The following is a 13,152-nucleotide window of genomic DNA, read 5'->3' on the forward strand; positions in this document are numbered from 1 at the left end:
ACTAACCATTATTATGGTACAGGGTGGTGTTTTTAAATGCTCTCATATCGAAACTTTGTTTGCACTCTACAAATGTATGCATATATCCAAACATGACTATCTCAAGTTGATCGAAAACAAGATTAAGTTTTCTATTGCAAAGACAGAGTAAACTGCATCCATTGTTACTGATTTCTGGTATGCTGGGGGGGGGGGTATACTTAGGAAATGCACAGCTATCTGCAACTCAGATTACACATAGTTTTTCTGTATAATTTTTCCTAATCCAAGAGTTCTGAATAGGAACAAACAAATGATATTTTTGTTCATACATGATATATATCAAGTGCAGTGTAGGCAAAATACATTCTCGGAAGGTGGGAGTCATTAGAGATCGGTAATGGATTATTCAATTGTTTATTTCTTTCCATAAAAAAAAAACACCAAACAAACATGATTGAAAGCGGTACAAGTGTCAATTTGACTTTCATTCAGCTGTTAAGGACAGGTCATTGAACACAATATAAAATATATTCATGAATGATTTTATAGCAAAAAAAAAAGAAGAAACAATGCGCACTTTGTCATGGTAACGAAAAAGGAGATGTGTGACAAAGCCTGACAGTATTATCTCACCTACTTAAGTTGTCTTTATCGCATTATACGATGATTTTAGTCCAGTGTCCCACCCCCCTTCCCCCCCCCCCATCATATCTTAGTTCAAGGATGTCATCCACTTCAAGAATTGCTTTAAATAGTTGAAACACTTTAAAACCATTCAATTGTAGATTGAATAGTAGATAGATTTAGATTCTCTGTATTACATGACATATGGAATATACAGATGTACCAAAATTGTAGTCTTGGCAAAAAAAGAAAAAAAAAAGAAAAAATTAATTTGTTCTGCAAAAGCTTCTTTTTTGTTTTTTGTTTTTTAGTTCGACATGAAAAATGATCACTCTTGAAAAATGTGCAGGCAGAGTTGTGACGTAGGTATGTAGGACGACTAATCAACTCCTATGCTAGAATCCTGGTGTGGGCAGAATTGTATCCAGGCTGGGGATGGAGCCCTTTCATGCATTGAAACCTAGCTTACTTTCGCTTCATGAGCATGGAAAATTGCTTCAGTCATTGAAATGTTTGCGTCTCACACCTGATCAAAATCTGGAGATGATTGAAATCTTTAGAAGCATAGACTGCATCGAAATAAAGCAGAAAGGTTGTGAACACTTCATGGATTTAACAGTGATTTCTGTTCCTATCATATCATCCAAAGAAGATTTGCTTTTAATCTTTTAGTATTCTTGTTGGGCATTGTCAGATTGCCTTATGTGCTTATGTGTAATGTATGTTGTATGCATTAAATTTCAGATGCACTTGAAGCATTCAGGTTTTGTTATCTTTATGCCTTGAAGCAAGGTGTTATGCACTGTCATTGCTCAGACACTTTAAACGCAGTGGAATGAAACCTTTGTCCTTGTGTGGTTAATTACACAGGAAAATGGTTGCCAAGGTATCCCTCTGTTCAGAAATATAATTTCCTCGACAACTAATACTGGTTAGGCATGTTCACTTCAGGTTTAAAAGCTGCTTTCATTTTTTATGAGGACTGAAGTGCAATGTACCATGAAAGGACTTTTACATCACAAGCTTGTTACATACAATACAAATACGTGAAGATGAATGTGTAACAGTTTGAGTGCCCAATGTACATGTACCACTTCTGTTTTCAGAAATAGTTGAATTTATTTTCCCGTGAGCATAGCAATAAGAAACATGTATATAATGGCTAATGATGACATACAATAATGTATACTTCTTGGAAGATTTTGTGTACGGGAATGACATGCAACTTGAGTAATGTAGGATAACAAATGTCATTCTTTGTTTGTTTCTTTTCTTTTCTTTTATTGATTAGGTGTGATATTTAACAATTTTAGCAAATGGGGTGTGACATATCCTTTAATCCCCTGAATTATTTGAATAACTGACATTATCGCATATCATGACTTTGCATGAATGTATTAAACTTCTTCTCTTTCTGCTTCTGATAGTCAATCACTCTGTGATAAACAGTAGTTCTAGTCAAATGATGGAATAAGTAACCAGTCTGTAGCTCAGTTACTACAGACAAATAGTTCTTTCTCGCCTTCCTGTTCTTATTGTTAGCCATAGTTAAAAATCAGGGAAGAGTATCTTTTTAGCAGACAGAAAATGTTTTCCTGTTACTTTGGCAGTTCTTTTTTTTTTTTTGGTTATTTAGTGCATGCTATATGTGTCCCTGAAATATACTTCAAACATGGAATACATCCTATAGTATAACCAAGGAACTGATTTTACCAGTAGTGTAAAAAACTGATAGAAGAATTGAAATTGCATCAGAATATTACCACACATCTGAAATCAGTGAACTACAATTATATTATACATGCTTATACAAAAATTGATTGGTAAGTCACTCATGACAAACATATTTTCATATTTAATTATATGGTGAACAAGTGATTTGCATGATGGATGAACTGAAACAATAGTAAGGAAAATTGAATAAAATCTTTCAGAGATAATGCTAAAAAAATGCTGGATATGAAATCAAAGTAAAAATCAAATCAAATCAATTAATACCTCTACATGTACTTCATGGTCATAATTTTGTATCCAATAGGAAGGACCCTGAGCTGTGAATTGCAGATTGAACGGAGCACTTCAAATCTTAATTTATTTATATCAAGCATCCCACATTCACTTGGTAAATCAAGACTGCTTACTCAACCAAAATACTACAAGTATGACATATCCGCTAAAAATATGAAGGAGAAAATAAATGAAATCATAGCTCGGGACTAGCCACTTTTACATGTGATGCCACAGGAACATTGTTGCACAGGTCAACTTATTCATTCTGCCACCAGTTTCTCTACTGGCAGAATAGAGCAATTTTGTGACACTTCCTAGCATCTTTCCATGTCTGTGTTATCAGGTGGAATGAAAATAGACGTGTAAGCTATTTCCTGCTAGTAGTGTGATAACTGTCTGGTCTCATTTCAGCTACATCGATTAGAGCTTTGAGAAGCTTTTTGACACCTGCCTTGTTGGTAGTAGTATGTAGCTTGAAAAACCGCCTTTGAAATGAGGGGAGAGGCTTGGGTGGTGGAAGGGGGAGGGAAAATGGAGAAAGGTAAAGTCAGTTTGATTGAAGAAATTTGTTGTCTATTTTTTCATCATGGGAATTAAAGATGCTATGAATTTAAACTTGATTTTTTTTTTTGCTCTCATATTCTGTAATTTTGATGAAATCAACATGCAGCAATGTGACAATGTTGACACTTCAGACTGCATTCATTGAATAGGCATTAGATGAGGAATAAGAGGTCAGTTTATAGTGTAGAATTTCTTAACATTTGACATTCCACTTTGTTGTGCTTTTTATTCCACATTGATGAAATGCATAGCTCTTGTTTTGAAGCATAAATTTAAATCAAAGATCCTTTTGTATATTTGCAATAAGATGAGACAATTCAGTAGTTTAGAGGAGCTAGATATTTTTAGAGAACATATTTAGCCACATATATACTATGAAGAAAAAAGGAGAAAATAAATCTTCCTTTTCATAATATCTGCTTGTAAGCCCTGAAGGGTGTTAGTGGACTGTGCTTGTAGTCATATCAAAATAGCCCACTTTGTGTGTTTGTCTTTCAAGCCTATGGTTTAGTCATGTAGTGCAGTCAAATTGGCAGAGGCATAGTAAAACAAAACAGCAAATGATATGGGGGAAAAAATGTCACAAGTAGATGATAGGAGAGTGTAACTTCCGTTTGCAGTCTACAGAGTTTAAAACTGTTTGCAATTGCAATTACATTCTTTAATTACAACTGCGTGTACTTTAAGTAGCAGCAGGGCAATGACCAGTCAACTACACTGTAGAAGCACGTCACTTTGTCCAGCAGTGACTGTTAGTAATGGGTGTTGCAATTTATGCTAATGACATTATGAAACTACATGTAGTCCATCATTCTCAACTAATGGCGTGAAACATTGTTGACAGTGTACTCCTATTTTATCAACAATATATGGCATCCTGTAAAACAACTAAAAAAGAAGAAGATATTGTAGTCACAATTGATGGCAAACCATCGCAACTCACAATTCATGGTAGAGATGAGATGATGACTTTCAGTATAAGCTTATGGCTACAGTAATGCTAGTTCTGTAATAACAGCGCTTTTCCCTGTGTCATGGTGCATTAACCATATATACTCATAAGTCATGCACCATAATCAAGAGTACATTCTATTAACACAGGATCATCTTGGCATTTGGAGAGAGAGAGAGAGAGAGGGAGAGAAGTGTTTGCAAGGGCATCAGGCCAAAATATCATGTGTGTCTTTTCATGTGGATATTCTACTGAAATTTGACAGACAAAATAAGATGAACTTCTGAATTGAGATTCACTCTGTAAAACATACCATATGGTAATGTGGGTTGGGATTGCCAGAGATGACTTCACAAGGTGACATTTCAGTGCCATGGGTAGAACTACAAGAAGTGTTTCATCTGCATAATATTCTGTATGACACAATCATATCTACAATCAAAAACCCACAGGTGATGACCTTTTATGACTTTTTTGCACCAAATGCAAAATGGGGGCATTGGCTCTCTATGCAGAAGTACATGAATGGCAACTACTGTATCTGTTCATTTTGTCTTTAAACTGATCAACGTAGGGTAGGTTCAAAGTCTTTTCATCTTTAGGAGTAAAGGGGTCACAAATATTCCTTGCCAAATCTTCTCTATTACCAATTCTGTCACATGGATTCTCTTCTCACATTTTCCATTGTAAAATGACTACAGTGAACTTCTTTTACAATGTGTGTACACACTTTTAGTTCTGATAGTATAGTTCTGCAACTGATTTTGCATTGCTTTGCTGTTCAAAATGCGTGATACATGTTGTTCCCAGCTGCTTGTCCATGGATTACTGTAAAACATGATATCTTCGTGACATAAAATGTTTGCGAATTGGAACCGACGGCCTTTTTTATGGCATGAGATTTTCGCGAATTGCCACTGGTGTTTAATGCATTTAGTTTAGATAAGAAATTTTGCATGCATTTTGATTTCGCGAATCTTGGCGCTCGCGAAATTTGCGTAATTAAAATGCACACGAACATTCCTCGTTTTACGGTATGATTTTCTCGACTGGTTAAATTTCTTATATGGTCATTTTGTTAATTGTTTCATTTGGTGTCTAAGCATCGTGATCTTTTGTATGGTCATTATAACCTGCTGTATGATAATTAACAACTACTGTTGTACTTTAAACAAATTTTCAGAACTTTTTTTCCCCCAGTCAATGTAAAGAAACCAGCTCTTTACACAAAAGGACACAAGACATGATATGTAATGTGTCTTCATTTTCATAAAGTTTAAACAGGTTTAACATTTACTTTCTGTGATTTCTTATAATATGCTTGCAGCATTATTTTCCTTTTTAACTAATGTGTGACATTCAAATTAATTCAGTAATATTTTTCAGTAGCCTTGGATAAAGATTTGATTAAAGAAAAACAGTTGTTTTTGACATTTTATTGAAACTTTACATCCATATTCATTTACTGCATTTACCTCTTCTACTTTGCAGCTCTTTTGCAGATTAATGAAATAAATTATTTATCAGCTGAGAAACAAAATCCTGAGTTTACACTTGTCAACATATGGAATTGCTTAACTTTTGGTTCCCAACCAAAGATTTGATACAAAATAAGAGTTAAACAAGAACTTGCCATGGAAGTAAGATAACTATGTTCTTGTATGTTTCCACCATTTTATGAGCATGACAGCTCTTATATTTGTGAGACATGCTTGTAGTATGCAAGATATAGTGACACTTCATCTAGAAAGAAGCACATGTTTGAACAATTGATGGCTCATTGGCTTGTGATTTAATGCTTTATTGCATTCTACGGACAACTAAAAATTCACAATGTTTTTGGCAATTATACTATCCTTTCTCTGATCTAGGACCAATAAGTAAGAATGCATGTCCATACATTATCATCTCTCTATCTTTACACAGATATGAATCCTTCTAGTTGCCATGGATACAGTGTGACATGCATGTTTTGGTTGTTGAGGTCAAGAATCCTTTGTCTTATCCACTCGCAGAGCCAGTTGTTGCTGTGGCAACTTTTTGCCCATTTTATCAGTCTATGACCTCTCTAGAGTTTGACGTGATTTGTCTGCAAATTTCCATTCTTTTTGTGATCATTTTATCCTGGCCTTCTCCAGTACTTTGCCCCAAGCCTTTTAGTTATTAGAAGCATCTCAAAGTGTGGAATCAAGCGTCATCATTTACACCTCCACATCAGCAAACAAGAAGTATAAAGATACCCACAAGGCAATTTACGTACGATCGCATACAGCAACACTCATATTATTCAGATGATGATAATGATAATCATTTTTATCACCATTTAGTGCTGTCATGATCATTCATGTATTTCAGTATCTTTATCATTATGGCTGGAAATACATTTGTAGCTCATGTAAAAGAAAATTTTGATGCCATATGTCAGGGCTCCACACTAACTTTTATTTGTGGTGGCCCAAAGGCAAACATCCGACCTTTTTTTGTGGCCCGATCAGGCCACCAAATTCTTCATTTCTGAAATTTTGGTGGCCCGACGTGCGTTTTTGGTGGCCCCGGACCACCGGGGCACCGTTAGTGTCGAGCCCTGCATATGTAAAGTTTAAAATGAGACCATACAGGGATTATGGCAATTTCTGTCTAAACCAAGAAATTATAAGTTCACACTTGTATTTAATTTCATATTATGATATGCTTGTTAAATGCAATGACATACCATTGTATACTGTACTTTATAATTGAAAGCCATGAAATGGGAAGAATCAAATTTGTCTGCAATGCTGAGAGTGGTTTTGTTGCTATCAAAATATTGCTGTTCTGGATAGATTCGTGTTCATTTGCTGAGGATTGTCAAAAAGCACTGAGTGAGGTTGCCACAATGTGAGAGTGAAAAAAAGCCCCAACACAACAGCTCACAGTTTTGTTGATGATTGACAACTGCACCCCCCCCCCCAAAAAAAAAATGGTGATTGGATAACTACAATAAATTCATGTATCTCACTTCTTGTTTTCTTCCTATCAAACAGGAATTTTTAGTGAAAATTTGTGTACCGGTCACCTCGAGACTGGTGCAATGATAAAATCACCTCTTCCAGTTTCCTGGTGCAGTTGCTAGCAATATTGCTATTTCATGAGACATTGAACATTAAACATGTTGAACATTCGTATTCCATACTGTGTTACTTTTATTTGTCATAGGTCTAAATTTTAAACCTGTAGCATTCTGTTCATTTGTCTTTATAAATTCTATTTATCAAAACAAACCTTAAAGGACAAGTTCACCTTCATAGACATGTGGGTTGAGTGAATGCAGCAACATTAGTAGAACATATCAGTGAGAGTTTGAGCAAAATCGGACAATCCGTTCAAAAGTTATGATTTTTTGAAGTTTCTGCTCAGTCAAGGCTGGATGAGAAGACTACTATAACTTGTGATGTCACATAAGTACAACGATATAAAGAAAGAATAAAGAAAATTCAACATATTTCCATTTTTCTCGCATAACAAAAGAACATTCGACTTCTCTCTTTCAGAAGGCAGGGGGAATAACATTACCCTTAACATACGTCAGTAGCAAGTAGAAGAACTGTGCACTTTATTCAAAAAGTAAAGTTTTGTGAAATTCTCTTTTTATTTTCCTTATATAGTTGTACGCATGTGACGTCATACACTGTAGAATAGTCTTCTCTTCCAGCAGTGACTGCTCAGATACTTAAAATATTCATAACTTTTGAATGGATTGTCCAATTTTCCTCAAACTTTCACTGATGTGTTCTACTAATATTGCTGCATTCTTTCAATCCTTATGTATATGAAGGTGGACTTGTCCTTTAACATGAAGTAGAGGAATCAACACTTAAAGCCACTGGCATGCAACAGTCAGTAAGCCTGTCTGAACCAGTACCCTCTCATTTTACCACTTTGCTTAATAACTGGCCTGTGCCTGTACCTTTCACCTACTAATTAAATGTGCATTGTACCTGCTTTCCCTCTAATGGACTTTTTAGTAGAAGGGTGTACATGTAAATATCGTCCCCTCAGTCGGGATTTACCCTTTCCAGAGAGTTTGTGGAGAAACGTTTTTTCAATAGCCATCGCTGCTCGGCATTGTCCTATGTTCGAGGCTAATGATAGCTGATTTCATGGAAATTGTCTTGATGCACAAATGAATTACCGGTACTTTCATCAGCAGCCCCTTAGCCCTTGGCTGTAAAAGAGAGAGCAAACTTTGTTATATTCAATAATGTGAATGATGAAGATTGTCTTTTTTGGTAACTAGAGCAAAGTATGGGGAGCTGAGATTCATTTTATTTCCATCATCACACATACACTAACAGGGATGATGCTAATATCACAAGAGAGTAAATTTTGAGTATATGAGGAATGAGAAATGAAGCACAGGTCTGTCTCTGTTTTTGTAGTATCTTATCAAATATTACAGATTTCAGTGGATATCATGAATGCTGTAACTCTCATGTTCTGTGACTATCTTGAACTTTGCACCATCTTCTTCCCTTGGCCACTCCTGAAGCGAACATCCTTTTCAGAATTTGTGACCCATTTGCATAACACTGTTTAGTATTTCACTTCATACAGAAAAATCAAACTGTCCTATATTTGGGTGATTCTTTCCCACCCCCTTTTTTTCTGGTTGCAAAAAGCAAGGAGAAAAAAAGAGCCATTTTTATCATATTTTGCCTGCTCCATTTGTGAATACCTGGATATTTTGCAGTGGTCATTACTGTCAAATTCATCTCAAATGTATTGCAATTTGTTCAGTTATGACATGTGTGGCCTGTAATCTCAGTGATTACATATAATGTGCAAGGTGCGTAATGGTACGCATACTATATGATTCAACATCCAAATGACGAAAGGCTGAGCCTGCTCAGACTAAACTCACAGCGCAGTGTAGAAGTAGTTGACTTCATGTATGTCATCAACAAGTGTGACTAAGCATGCATGCAACATGCTGCAAGTGTCAATGGCATTAACAACTGAAGTTGAATGCTGCCCTCTGTAGTTTGGTGTAGCACATGTGCACAGCAGTCAACACTTCTTCAGTGGTCCATCCACTTCTTTGCGTTGGCTTTATAGTATGAACTACAATTCAATATATTCACAGAACATGGGAGAAAATTGTTCCTGCTATCTACACAGATGATGCAAATTGCATCAGGCATAGTATCAGCAAAAGCTGTTCTCATAGATAGGCACTCAGTTGCCACCTGTAAAAAGTGAAAATGAATAGTTATATGCCAACAGTATTGGCTCAAAGCTCTTATAGAAATGCAAAGGGCCTTTCTCACTGGATGAGATGTCGCTGTGACTGCTGCGACTGATCAGTAGCCATGTCTTGTGCGACTTGAGATATGAAAAAAATGGCTTGCACTCTCACCAAGTAGGTGACTCCAGGGTAACTTTTGAGACATCTCCAAACAAGGTGATGACTTTCAGCAGAAAGTAGCCATAACGTCTATGAGACATCTTCTCAGTCGTGGAGACATCTCCATGATGTCTCCACAACATCTCCACATTGTTGCTGATAGTATGCCCTGGGTCTCTGCAAAGTCATGGAGAAGTCTCCAAGACATCTACGAGACAAGCTGGAGATTGGAAAAATTCTCTGAAATATTTGAACATGTTCAGTTCCGTTGCGATTCTCCCTGGAAACCAGGCTAGTTTCCTGGAGATGTCACGGAGACGTCACAGAGATGTCTCCACGACCAGCAAGACTCATCGCCACCAGGTCACCATCAAAGACGCTTAACTAATAAGACAGGAAAGTGCGCGCTAATCCTGTACAAAACAAATGGACAGCGCGCGGTCCTCAAGCTTATACGCACATCACCTGAGACGCGCTGTCTTGACACTTGATAAACAACAGCAGCGGCTTCATGGACAGCGCGTCTCAGGTGACGTGTGTCTTTGCCTGAGACGTGCTGTCTTTGAAGATGTTGTTGTTTATCAAGCATCTTTGATTGTGAGATCATGTTGTTGCCAAATTTTTACCTCCACGAAATAATCCTTATTACTTTAAAATCCCGTTCTTCAGAATAATGCCCTTAATAAAAAAAAAGCTACGACTATAATTTTTAAATCTTTTTAAGATAATAAAAATACCACTACCTTTGGAAATGAATGATGTTCCTAGGTGTACTGAGTTTGTACTAAGCTCTCTTTTGTATCGTCATGTAGGGTAGCCATTTTGTGTCCATTTTTATCGCGCGCCTTCGTATCTTGTTATCTCTACTATCTTTGGTCACCATGTAGTCTCAAAACCATTGAGATACCCACCTGAGATCAGTGATACAGACAATCAAGGAACTAACACATTACTGAAGAAGAGACAGGTTTTTGGCACAGTCAGAGATTGAAAATGTGCAGCATCATTGCTTTGTCTCAACATTATTTGCATAGATCTGTACTTTTTCTAACAAATCATCTACCCTTATTACATAGGATACTTAAAGAAACATGCATTGCAAATAAGTTGTGAATGAATACCATGGAACAGGGAACAAAATGACATTTATTCTTTTTTTGTTTGTTTTTAGAATGAGACAGATAGCAAGACTGTTGACAACAGTTGAGGGCAATTTAACTGTATAGTAAACAAATAACATTTGTATGTTGTCTTCTTGGTAGCTGTTACTGTGTATCATTTCCATTTACAAGCTTTGTTCTGAGATGGCCCCTGTCATTTAAATTCAAATAAATTAACTATGTCATAACAAGATTAGGTGACGTACTATAAAAATTGACATTTTTGCATGAATAATTTCTCTTGCTCAGCCTGGTAAGATGAATTTTGAGTGCTTTTAATTCTATGGACTCAACAAATAAGTAGCATTTGATGTAACAAGCAAAAAAAAAAAGGGAAATAATGTGTGCTTTTATTTTTGTGCTAGTATGAAGTCACACAAAATGCACAAAAAGTCAACACCTATAAACTTTCCCTCTACAGTATATCGAGCTTAATTTATGTATTCAATGTCTGTGAATAGATGTGATATAGTGTTTAATTTTTTAGCATTATTTTAATGATAGACCAAGACTCAAGTTATGGGAAATAGGTAAACAAGTAAGGAAACAATACACATTTCATAGGGATGCAAATCAGTTTATTTTTTAGTTAAGTGACGTGTAACGCGATTTCCTGTTTTACACATGATAGATTCCATATCGTAAAGGTGCCAGGTGTTTGAATTTGTGATGAAGTAATAATTGAGAGAAAAATTACAGAAGGCATGCTTTGTCAGAGTTAGTACCCAAAATAACTGGGGGCAATTTTTCACAATGATTGCAGAAGGCGTAAAATATATCAAATATGCGTGTAAAGAGAGCAAGATATGGTAAGAAATGATATCTACATAAAGGAAATTGTAAAAACCTAACTTACAGAAGAAAAAATAGCTTATGCAAGCAAGTTCAGGCCTCTGTGGAGAAAGGTTATGAGAAGAAATGTCAGAAAACATGCTCATACAAAAGAAGTCGGTCATGTTGGTGCTAGAAATAAGGTGGATAACTTGATGAGTGTGGTCTACCCATCCTGCCCCTCGTCAATGTAAAGTAGCTCCACGTATCTTTCCGCCATGTGCCTTACTCATGGTGAAACCTTCATCTTTCGTATACTTTGCCACTCTTCTCAATCTTGAAATCTTGTGATCAAATTATAGCACAGCTTTTCATTTGTGATACTTTATCCCCCTCCCCCAACCCTTTCCTCATATCAGAAAATCTGATTTTTCTTGTTTGATTTGCCTGTGGTGTTATGGAGATTGAAGCTCTTATCCAGTGATGAATAAAATTGGGAGCAGTGACGTAAATGGCGACAATGCGGCATAGTCTAGAGCGATAAATGTCACAGGTTATGCCATCTATACTCCAGCCAGTATGCAGTGACTACATTTTGCATTACTAATGCATGAATTGCTGCTGTCACTGTTCAAACTCATCGAGGGGTTCCCATCCATTTCTCTCCCCCTTCCCATTTCCCTCCCTTCTTCCACCCCCCCCCCCCTCGTACAAACCTGCTTATCTTGGGATTATCAAAAGAAATGCAATATTCATCGTGACATTGTATTACAGTGCATTAGTTGAAACATATCTTGTGGATGTGGTTTGAAGTGAGGAGTGAGGCAATACCTACACACAGTGCTGTAGCCTACAGACGTTTATATTTGCACTGATGCAGTTAGGAAATGTGCCTTTTTTTAGGTCTGTTGCATCATTTAACAACAAAGTAGTCTGTTTGCCCAGAATATAGCATGGTCCTAATTAAGGAGGCGCTGTGGCATAGGGCATAGAACTCTCTATATTTAGTCAGAGGTCCTTGATTACCATCAAGTGCCTACATCCTTAAAGTAAGAAGATGATTTTGACCATCATGTCCCTCTCTATCCAGGCGTAAAAATGGTTATCTGGCAATACTACGGTAATAAGAATGGTAGGGCATTCTGCAATACCAGTGGAAACACTGAAGTGGCCAAGCTTCTACATCATAGAAATTGTTAATTTTGATCATCTAGAAAGATAGAGAAAAGAAATTTTGCCTGTATAAATTTTACTTTCAAGAAAAGAGCTGGAAAGTTAACGTCCATTAAAGTACCCTGACTTACTCTCTGTTGTGTATGGAACAAAAGAGGGGATTTAAAACTTCACAGCAATTGCTATGATGGAATTATCTCCTGAACTTGAGATTTGATGTTCTTATTAAGACACATTCTTCATTCATCAGTTCTTTACAAGTAGCCATTCTCCTGCTGGCTGATTTTGAAAGCTTTCGTAGGGCTTTATGCCCATTGTTATGTGCGTCATTTGTGGAAAATGGAGGAAGTCATAATCACCTGCAAAAATCATGATCTGTATAGCAGTTGATAAGATTGCTTGTTCTGTCTTTGAACAAAAGAGTAGAAGGTTGATATTTTAATGCCTGCTTGTGCGTACTCTACTATCCACATTTTATGATGGATTTTGTTAAGGGTTATCATAATCAAATCTGAACCCCTATCATTTTTATG

General features: G+C 36.5%; 1 protein-coding gene across 1 annotated transcript in view; it reads left to right on the forward strand.

Moving 5' to 3' along the window:
• Positions 1 to 13,152, forward strand: part of LOC139745640 (uncharacterized) — a 118,467-nt gene that overhangs the window by 46,006 nt on the left and 59,309 nt on the right. The gene's annotated exons all lie outside the window — the stretch shown is intronic.

The sequence above is a fragment of the Diadema antillarum genome, unplaced genomic scaffold, assembly GCF_040938485.1.
Source record: "Diadema antillarum isolate AM-2024a unplaced genomic scaffold, OU_Dant_1.0 seq00001280_RagTag, whole genome shotgun sequence".
Classification (NCBI taxonomy): Eukaryota; Metazoa; Echinodermata; class Echinoidea; order Diadematoida; family Diadematidae; genus Diadema; species Diadema antillarum.